General features: G+C 35.6%; 1 long non-coding RNA gene across 1 annotated transcript; it reads right to left on the bottom strand.

Annotated features, from left to right (window-relative positions):
• Positions 1-7,539: 7,539 nt before the first annotated feature.
• Positions 7,540-8,570, bottom strand: LOC123752536 (uncharacterized). Its single transcript, XR_011224476.1, has 3 exons — positions 8,245-8,570; positions 7,868-7,985; positions 7,540-7,632 (listed from the first exon to the last, which is right to left on the bottom strand). It is a non-coding gene; the product is annotated as an uncharacterized lncRNA (long non-coding RNA).
• Positions 8,571-10,334: the final 1,764 nt, after the last annotated feature.

Raw genomic sequence — 10,334 nt, 5'->3', positions numbered from 1 at the left:
TGGCGGCTCAGAAATTCAAATTTCTGGGGTTCCAGGTGTGCCCAGACGGTATCCGACCTGACCCAGATTCTTGCCGCGCCATTGCTGACATGCCTACTCCAAGGACAGCAAAGGACGTGCGTAGGTTTTTGGGGGCGGCCGGATATTTTCGTCGTCATATTGAAGGTTTCGCTGGCATTTCAGCACCCCTGACTGATCTGACCAAGAAAAATGCGAAGTTTGTATGGAAATCTGAGCATGACGAGGCCTATCGCAAACTGAAAGACCAACTAATCACGACACCGGTATTGGCTATTCCTGATTTTGAGAAGAGTGGAAGGTGCACACTGACGCCAGCAGTATTGCTATTGGCGGGGTGCTTAATTCAGCGAGATGCGGATAATTTACCCCATCCAGTAGCCTATTTCAGTAGGATGGTCAAGGGACCTGAAGTTCGTTATTCAGCTACGGATCGGGAGGCACTGGCAGTAGTAGAATCAGTTAGGTATTTCGAGCCTTACCTATTTCAGCGGCACTTTGTAATCTACACAGACCATCGAGCGTTGACACACATTTAAAAAGCGAACAAAATGCCCACGAATGTCACGCTGGTCTCACGAACTTTCGGCCCACTCATTCCAGATTTTGTACAAGCCTGGTCCAGCACATGTTGTGCCAGATACGCTAAGTAGAAACATAGCGGCAGTTCAAGTTAACGAAAATATTGAAACCATTCCATCAGATAAAATGAGAGAATACCAGATGAGCGAGCCTAGATGGAAAGAAATTATTGAGTATTTAGAGGGAGGAAAATACCCGAAAAAGAAAAAGAATTTACCTATTCATGATTTTGAAGTGAAACAGGGCGTCCTGTATTATGTTAATAGCCAGAATGATAGGGCAGTATTTCAACTAGTTATTCCGGACGCGTTGCGGTCATCAGCATTAAAGCTTTGCGCATGCTTCTAAAATTGCAGGGCATCCGGGGGTCTTTAAAACCCACTTAGAAGCAAAGTCTCTATTTTATTTTCCAGGATTACTTTCTGAAGTAATCAATTTCGTGAAGTCGTGCCCTCGTTGCCAGAGGAGGAAAGGCACCCTTAAGGTAAGTAGTAGGGGGTAAGCGCCACAGGTAACTTATTTTTCTGGGGGAAAAAGTTACCTGTGGCGCTTGGGGGTTTTCAGGTAAATTTAAAATATCACTTGTAGCGCTTTAGGGTTTTCAGGCAAATTTGGGGAGTCACAGATTTGGAATTAAGGAATTCTTACGAGGAAAATAATTTCTGAGATTTTAGAGGTTTGTTAAGCGTTCTTATGAGGAAAATAAGTAGGAAAATCTTAAAGAAAATTTTTAGAAAATATCATGTTTGTGTCACAGCATTTCCAGGTAAACTCTACGGACATATTTTGCCTGTTTTCAACTTCGGAAAAGTTACCTATGGCGCTTGGGGGTTTTCAGGTAAATTTAAAATATCACGTGTAGCGCTTGGGGGTTTTCAGGAAATTTGGGCAGTCTCAGATTTTGAATTATGGAATTCTTATGAGGAAAATAATTTCTGAGATTTTAGAAGTTTGTTAAAGTTCTTATGATGAAAATAATATCATACGAGTTTGTTAAAGTTCTTATGATGAAAATAATTTCCGAGACTTTAGAAGTTTGTTAAAAGTTCTTATCATGAAATAATTTCATACGAGTTTTGTTAAGAGTTCTCATGGGATTCTTACTTAGAAACTAGTATATTGCTATATATCTGAATCATTTCACTGTCTCCCGCTCATACCTCACCCCCTTACCTCACAATCTGTGGCCCACATGTGTTTACTTTAGACCGTCAGCCAGACGCCGCATGCAGGTCACCTCGATAATCTTATCTTATCTTCTCCATAATAATATCTGGACCATCCCTCTCCTTCATATTGTTCATTCATAGTTCCTTTTCATTAAACTATTCAGTTTTACATATATAAACAAAGTCAGGGACTAGCTCACGTTCCCACCTTAGTTTTACTAATACATCTTCTTTAGTATCCAATCATTTTCTTCGAGATTTAAAACACAGCTATTTCAAACGTATTAAAATACAATAATTTGGTATCGAGCTCCAGCTCCTATCCCCCGCCTTAGTCCCCTGTCGTATAATGAATACTAACAGTCCAATCCCTCTAAAATTTAAAAATAATCATATTTCAAACGTAGTTCAATACAGTAATTTAGTTACCGAGCTCCAGCTCTTGTCCTCCACCTTAGTTCCCTCGCACATCTTCGTCAACCTAATCAAATTCCGTGAAATTTTTACCCTCTGTATTTCAGACACAGTAAATAAGATCAAGTCAGTTACTGAGCTCCAGCTCTCATCCCCCGCCTTACTTCCCTCTCGTGTCTTCGGTATTATCCTATCAAATTCCCTGAAATTTCTACCCTCTGTATTTCAGACATAGTTTAGTAAATCCAAACAATTATCAAACTCTAGCTCTTGACCCCCAGCTTTGTTCATTTGTACAAGATCGTTAGTAACAGATCAATTTTCCCCGAAATTTAAAGCAGACATACTTCAAAGTTAGTAAATAAGATCAAAACAGTTAACGAGCTCCAGCTCTCGTCCCCACCTTAGTTCTCTCGTATCTTTGTAAATAACCCATCAGTTTCCCGGAAATTTTTACCCTCTGTATTTCAGACAGAGTAAATGTGATGTAAACAATTATAAAACTCTAGCTCTTGTCCTCTGTCCAAGTTCACTCCTGTAAATTCATTACTATCAGTAAAAATCGCCCTGAGATTTAAACACCCAACTACATTTTCAGACATAGTAAATAAAAACCAGTTCAGTTATCAAATTTCAACTCTTGTCCCCCAGCTTAGTTCATTTTGTACAAGTTCTTTATTTCCAACTAAATCACCCTGAGATTTAAGATCACCTTATTTCTAACGTAGTAAAATTAATCTGGACATTAGCCAAGCTCCATTTCCTCAGTCATAGATCATCGAACATAATTATATCCGATCAAGTCCCTCTCCAGCCTATCTGTTTATCAGAGTAATCACCTTACCATTCTCATCCCCAACGTATCCAAACCTTCAATAATCATATTGTATTTGCATATTTTCTCTATATTCAGCTGTGTTCTTCACATTTTTTTCCATGTTTTCTGTGTTCATTCCATGTTCTACAAATGTTCACAGCATGCTCAGTTCAATTTTTTTTCACCTGTTTTTCTCATTTTTTCTGTTTTCTACCATTTTCCCCGTATGTTCTCTATGTTCTTTGTCGTGTTTTCATGTACATCATATGTTCTCTGTATAACTTTTATACTCAGTATTCATGTTCTCAATGTTCTTAGCTTGTTCTTCACATGTTCAGTGTTCATTCTCGTATTCCCTATGTTCCTTATCATGTCTTCATATTCTCTATAAGTTCATATCCCCTGCATGTTAACTCTATTCATCAACTTTTTCTTACATGTTTTCTGTGTTCACCGTATGTTCACTGTGTTCATTCCCCTACTTAACCTCAATTTTTTTTTTATGTTCTTTGTTTCTTTAAACCAATTTGTTTCTTCCATTCACTAACTAGTTCTTTGTCAAATAATATTATACTGCAATACAGTTCCTTCAACAATTTTAGTCACCAAGTTTTTATTTGCAAAACTATGTCAAAGTAATTCTCGTAGTCAACTTAATAGTTCTACCAACACCGTTCTTAAAAAAATCTACACTTTATTCAGTTCCAAATTTACAAAGACAAACCTTTCTTGTAACTTCTTAACTAAAAATCTTTCGCCAAACAACTAAAACATAGTCACATTCGTCATTTCTCAACTAAACTTATTATCCAATCAACTAAAATATAGTCACTTTCGTCATTTCTTAACTAAACTTATTATCCAATCAACTAAAACATAGTCACTTTCGTCATTTCTCAACTAAACTTATTATCCAATCAACCAAAAATAGTCAGGATTAATCTCATTCAACACCGTTCTTAACTGTATAGTTACTAACGCTGTGATTAATAAATCCAAGTGTCCGATTTGCCTTATTACGAATATTTATGCTTTGATCCTTTTGTTTTAAATTCTTGCTAATCATAACTCCCAGATCCCTTTCGCAATTCGACTTCGCAATCTCACCACCATCTAGCTCGTATCTTGTAACCCCTATCATCATTACCTAACCTCAGAACTTTACATTTATCAGCATTAAACTGCATCTGCCAATCCTTCGACCATTTCAAAACCCTATCTAGATCAACTTGAAGTGATAGTGAGTCCTCCTCCGAATTAATTTCCCTACCGATTTTCGTATCATCGGCAAATTTGCAAATGTTACTACTCAAACCTGAATCTAAATCATTTATATATATTATAAACAACAGGGGTCCCAGGACAGAGCCCTGAGGCACCCCACTTACAACATTTTCCCACTCTGACTTGACTCCATTTATACTAACTCTCTGTTTCCTTTGGTATAGCCATGCCCTAATCCAGCTTAATATAGCACCCCCAATACCATGAGACTCTAACTTTTTAATCAGTCTTTCATGTGGCACTGTATCAAAAGCTTTGCTAAAGTCAAGGTACACAACATCGCAATCCTTACCACTATCAACTGCCTCAACAATGCTAGAATGAAAAGATAACAAATTTGTTATAAAAAAAATTTTAATTATAAAAAAAATTATAAAATTGTCAATAGCAGTTTCATTGTGCAGCCTAAAACTTAACTCCCTTGACTCTAGAGGTATATATATATATATATTATATTATATATGAGTTTTTTTAATTAGTTTAGTTCATTTATTATGCACTCCATACCCTTCTTCTGGACGGTAGTGGAAAGGGTTACAGAGGCACAGAATGGGCTCAGGGTTTTATTTGATGAACCATAGATGTGTGGCTCCTCTTGCATGATGTGGAGACTATATCCATTGATGGATAATACCTGATTTTATTTACCATGTATTTAAGTTACTTGTAAATGACTTAGGTTTAGGTTAGGTTTTTTTAATTAAACCAGCCAGGATGAGTGAAGCCATGAAGGGCGTTTTTATTAATTAAAACACCCAAATGTTGGGTGCTTCAGGTGTTGTTCCTCTTGGATGATCTTGTACCTCTCTGTCTCACACCTGTAAGAATGAGTGATATGGTTAAGGGGGAAACAAAGTGCAGGCAAGGCAATGGAGGCCAGTAGTAATCTTAGGGCTAGGATAATTAGAAATTAGAGAAATTAAGTAAGAGAAATCAGGTAAAATTTATTATACTTAACTTTTGTATCATCAGTTTAGTAGTAAATCTTCATCTTCATCATCATCACCTTCACTGTCACAAAGCTCCAGGTAGGACTCGGAAACATCAACATCCTCTTCCTGGTATCCAAATAAACGCTTTGCATCACTCAGCTTGTCAGAACACAACTTTTGCCCTTGCTTCAAAAGAGCCAAGATTCCACTCTTATTTTTGGTTGATAGGTGCTTCTCTTCAATAGTGTACTTGTTAGGATCCTGTAATATATAAACTATTTAATGGGGTTTAAGACATTTACAAATTTCCCTGAAAATACTAAAGAAATTAGAATAAATAAATAAAGTTTTTGGTAAAAGTTCAAATATATGTAAAACACACCAGTACAGTATATGAAAACCATGGAATTGTCTACCTGTCAAAGTCGTAAATAGCAAGACTTTACTCAAGTATAAAATTCTGCTGGATAAATGTTTATGAAGAACTGAATTGCAACACACATTTAGGCTGTTAGCTTACCTTGCTTAGATATGAAGGAAAAATTCCACATAACAACTCTTTAGTATGTTCGGTTAAAATCTCTCTCTTATTCTTGTAATATGCGAGATAATGCAGCATTTCTTGAACAGTGTGTTGTTGCTCTTCTCTGGATCTCCACATCTTCTACTGCCTTCTTTTTTTGAGCCAGGGACACTAATAAAAGAGGAAAATTATATTTACTGCAAGTAAACTACAACTCAATTTAATGTAATTACAGTTTAGGTACTTGCATTATACATACTATACATAGTTTATTGTGCAGTATCAACCTGATAAAAACCTACGGATTATGATACTGCACCGATTTTACAAACTGTAGTGATGATATTTTACTTCAAAAATAAGTAAAGCTTATCCATTATGCATGCTAAATGTTTGTTATCTTGATAAGGCCGAATTGTAACCCTGATAAAATGAGATGTAGTTACATACCATTTTGGCTATGATGAGGCAGTAAATTGTGCCATGGCAGGATACCTTCTATTGCATCCTTTTCACTGAGAATTTCAGAGTTTTCACTATTGTAGATTTTTATGAAGCCTTGAAGCTTTTTCCTGTCACACTCATTTTTGTGACGGAGTGAAGAGCGCATTTTACTGGATGCTGCAAATAAAGTTTTTTGGCTGAAAGTTTTAAAGTTGTTAAAAAAATTTCCTCATCATTTACCTACATAGAAATTATAGACAAGAGCTAAATAGAAATTGCTTCAGAGTTAACAAAGACAAATAGCATGCCTACCTGCATCAGTGGCAATCAGATTTTTGCGATGCCTGATAGAGTCTGCAACTGCCTCGATAGAATATTTTATGTTCTTCGAGGTTGTTCCAGTGTTTAACTCTAACTCCTTACAAATCATTTGTAGGTCAGATCGCCATTCTTGAATCAATGACTTTTTGTCTGATCTCATTTGAAACTGTTATTTCCGTCTCTCTGGCCTATTTGAAAATATAATAAATTTAATGAACAAATCACATTAACCGTGATGAGTGGTTCGAACCTATGGGCTTGGCATTCCCAGATGCTTGCTGTAGTTGAATGCGCCACAACATGGTCAAAAGAATTGCAACCTAGGGTACTAATGCACCCACAATTCAATTTTTGTTTATTATGCACCCCCATACCCATTCCATGGGCGGTTGTGCATGCAGTTTCCCATGCACTTGGTCTGTGTCCTCCAGTAGTTTTACCTCTGATGGCCCTTTCAATACACATAGAATTCATATTATTGTGATATATCAATACATGGAGAAAGACATTGAAATGGGGGCATCAAAGGCAGAACTATTGAATGACAGAGACCGAGTTCATGGGGGAATTGTGTGAAACCTGGTTTGGCTTCAGTGGAAGCCTTGGGATCCTTGTGGGTGCAGTAGTACTCCAAGTTGCAATTCATCTGACCATGTCGTGGCGTAGTGGACTAGAGCATGCATCTGAGAACACTCAGTGCATGGGGTTCAAACCCTCATCACAGTTCCCGTGATATATCACGATACTGTGATTTCTCTGTGTGCACATTTGATATTACTCGGAATCATACATTTAGGTTAATTCAATTAAATACTATATACTTTATACAAATTAACCTTATTGTTATATTGAAAAAGTTCAAGCAGTTAATTCAAGGAAATGGTCGCTAATTTATAATGGAAAATATATGTAGTACATGATCTGAACACATAACTAACCTATAAATGCATTATAATACCTTTCACATATAAATGCATTATAATAAGTTTCAAAATAAATACAAATAAATAAAATAAATATATATTATTTTTAGTACCTTTCTGAGTCGAGTAACTAATGCACGAGCCAGTCCATCAATTTTTCGATGGTTCCAAAAAACTGCACCCTCTGTGAGTTCTTCTGTTCTTTCTGAGAAAAATATTTATAGCAATGAACATCTTGAAGAGCATAGATTAATAACAGTTTCATAACATACCTTTACTCACCACGACCAACTCAAGTTTGACAAATATGTTTTCATTCTTTTATTGATTATTTGAGGGAGTTGATACTTATTGAATACTGAATACAAATCGCATTATACTGATTACAGGGCAGGTAAAATAATAAAAAACTTTATCAGATGAACCATATAAACAAATACCAGCTTTCAGCATGTTTTTAGTTGTAGAGTTGTATCGTGAGAGGTATGCAAACACTTGCTCTGCCTCTTCCCCTAAAGTCATGCCGCTTCCTTCTTGCCACCGCCCTCCATACAATACCTTTAACATAAAAGTATACAGTAAAAAAAAATTCAAATTACTGTACAAAATTTAAAAGCCTCCTACTATATTAAATGATACGTATATCATTAATCTTAAACAATCAGAAATCTTAAATTTTTTTACACAAACTGTACTTATTATATTTAATGTAATGTATACATTACATTAAATTTAATTAGTATACATAAATGTATACATTAGTATACATAAATGTATACATTAGTATACATAAATGTAATGTTATATTTTTATTTACCTGACAATACCAAGCATGTCCTTTTGCATGTTGGACTCCTAAAAATGGCTTTGCTTGACCAATGTGAAAATGTGATTGTTTCTGAGCCACAGTTAAGGCCCATGGCCAATATTTGCAAATTATGTCTTGACAAATAAACTTTACGTATTTGAAATACATAATTTGCAAATAGTGGGCATAACTGTACAGCTCTCCTTGATACATATTCAAGGTGTGGAGGATAATACCATGTCGACAGGAGGCCATGCTGATTCCTGTTTCATCCAAACTTTGGAATGAAAGAAGCTTATTTTGAGCAGCTTTCCATGCAGACTCTCCACACGTGTGCTTACTCTGTTAAACAAAAATATTTATAGTAACTAAATAACCAGTTGGTGAGCATGATTATAATTATGTAGGACGGGTAGAAGGTAGAGATTATTTTGCGCGAAAGGCATTGTTGTTGCACATAAGAATTTCTATGGGTTATATTTCCTTATTCAATATATATAAACTATAACGAAAAAATACAAAAATGGCCACCAGATGTTGTAGTCGCCAAACAGTTATTAGGTAAAATTGAAGGTTTTTCAATATATAATAAAACTCACCTTAGTTTTCAAGCTCTGAATAGTGCCAACATGAGCTTGAACATCTTCATCTTTGCTGAAGATACTATCAGAATAATAGGGGTTTCTGATACCTCTGCAATGATAATTCAGAAATAATTATTTATTGTGTGTAACCACTATAATATTAAACAATGGGTAATGGGGTATCAAAAAATGTTTTATATGAAGAATTCTGATGCGCTGCTAAATTTTACATAAAACAAAAATTTACATGGTGTTAGATAAATAAAATGATGATATGGATGCAATTGAAAGGCAAACTATAAAGACATACTCGGTTAAAAAATATGTCATATGACAATGTATATTTATATGTGCATACTTTATTTATAAGAACATTAATTTGAAGACAATATAATTCATTATAATATAGTGTGTGTGGAGGACAAAAGAATACTATACATTAAGTATCTGTAAAGCACATTTTATTACCTCCCAACTTTGTTGTAGCGATACAGCTTCTTGTTGCCATCAATATGTACTGCTAAAGGCGTAGCCTTTATCACAAGCAGGACACCCATTGTCAGCTTCTCCTCTAATTTAACACGCCCACGAGAAGCACCAAAGGTTTCCAGTGCAGTGACCAATGCCCGAAATGATGTTCCGGGACAATTTCTTTTTATATGGTGCCATGATTCAAGCAGACTGGTGCTGTAGAATGTGCTGCTCTTTCCTAATGATGAATAGAAACCAGACTTGTGCATGGTCTTGCCTAGTTCGCCAGTGGCATGTATAGATTGGAGTATAGAGGTCATACCTTCCTGTAGTTTAAAATACAGTGCATTGAGTGGTGTGGCGACTTGCTAAAATAGTGATGTAAAAATTAACATTTATAGCAACAAAAATTCCAAAATGTATTGTGATTCAGGAATATCCTGTAATGGAAATAAAAGGGTAATTTTTAAAGTTTATTTACCCATTATAGTGATGAAGATGCAGAGATTGCTGGAGCTTGAAATTTTAAACTTGCAATCTGTGCAGTTGGGGCAAGAATTTGGTGGTTGGGCTGGTACAACAGGTTCTGGTAACAAAGAAAAGGAAGACAGTTTGACAAAATGAGTTTTATGGAAAAGAATTTCAGACTGAATATTTCATTGTTTCTTGATTGTACAAAATATTGACATTATTCTCCAGATAATGACCGAGAAATTCACAGAAAAGAAACAATCAGACGATTAAATCAATCTATAAAACCAAGTGTCAGGTTTAAACTTTAAGACTTCTCCAAATGTTGTAATGACTAAAATGAAACATGTATTCATTTTATTTTGTTATACCAAGATAATCGTAGCTCTAGACTGGGATTGGGAAGTAGAAGTATCTCGGAACAAAGTACGGATTTTATACAGGTATCGTATACTTACTCCAGTGAAAGATATTTCCTTCAGGGCACACAGTTTGTGTCGGGTCTAATGGCTCATAAAAGCCATTTTTCCAATATAATCTGTGGTGGAAAGGCATGAGAAAATGTTGCATTTG

The sequence above is a fragment of the Procambarus clarkii genome, chromosome 72, assembly GCF_040958095.1.
Source record: "Procambarus clarkii isolate CNS0578487 chromosome 72, FALCON_Pclarkii_2.0, whole genome shotgun sequence".
NCBI classification, from domain to species: Eukaryota; Metazoa; Arthropoda; class Malacostraca; order Decapoda; family Cambaridae; genus Procambarus; species Procambarus clarkii.
This window is presented reverse-complemented; position numbering and strand designations above follow the sequence as displayed.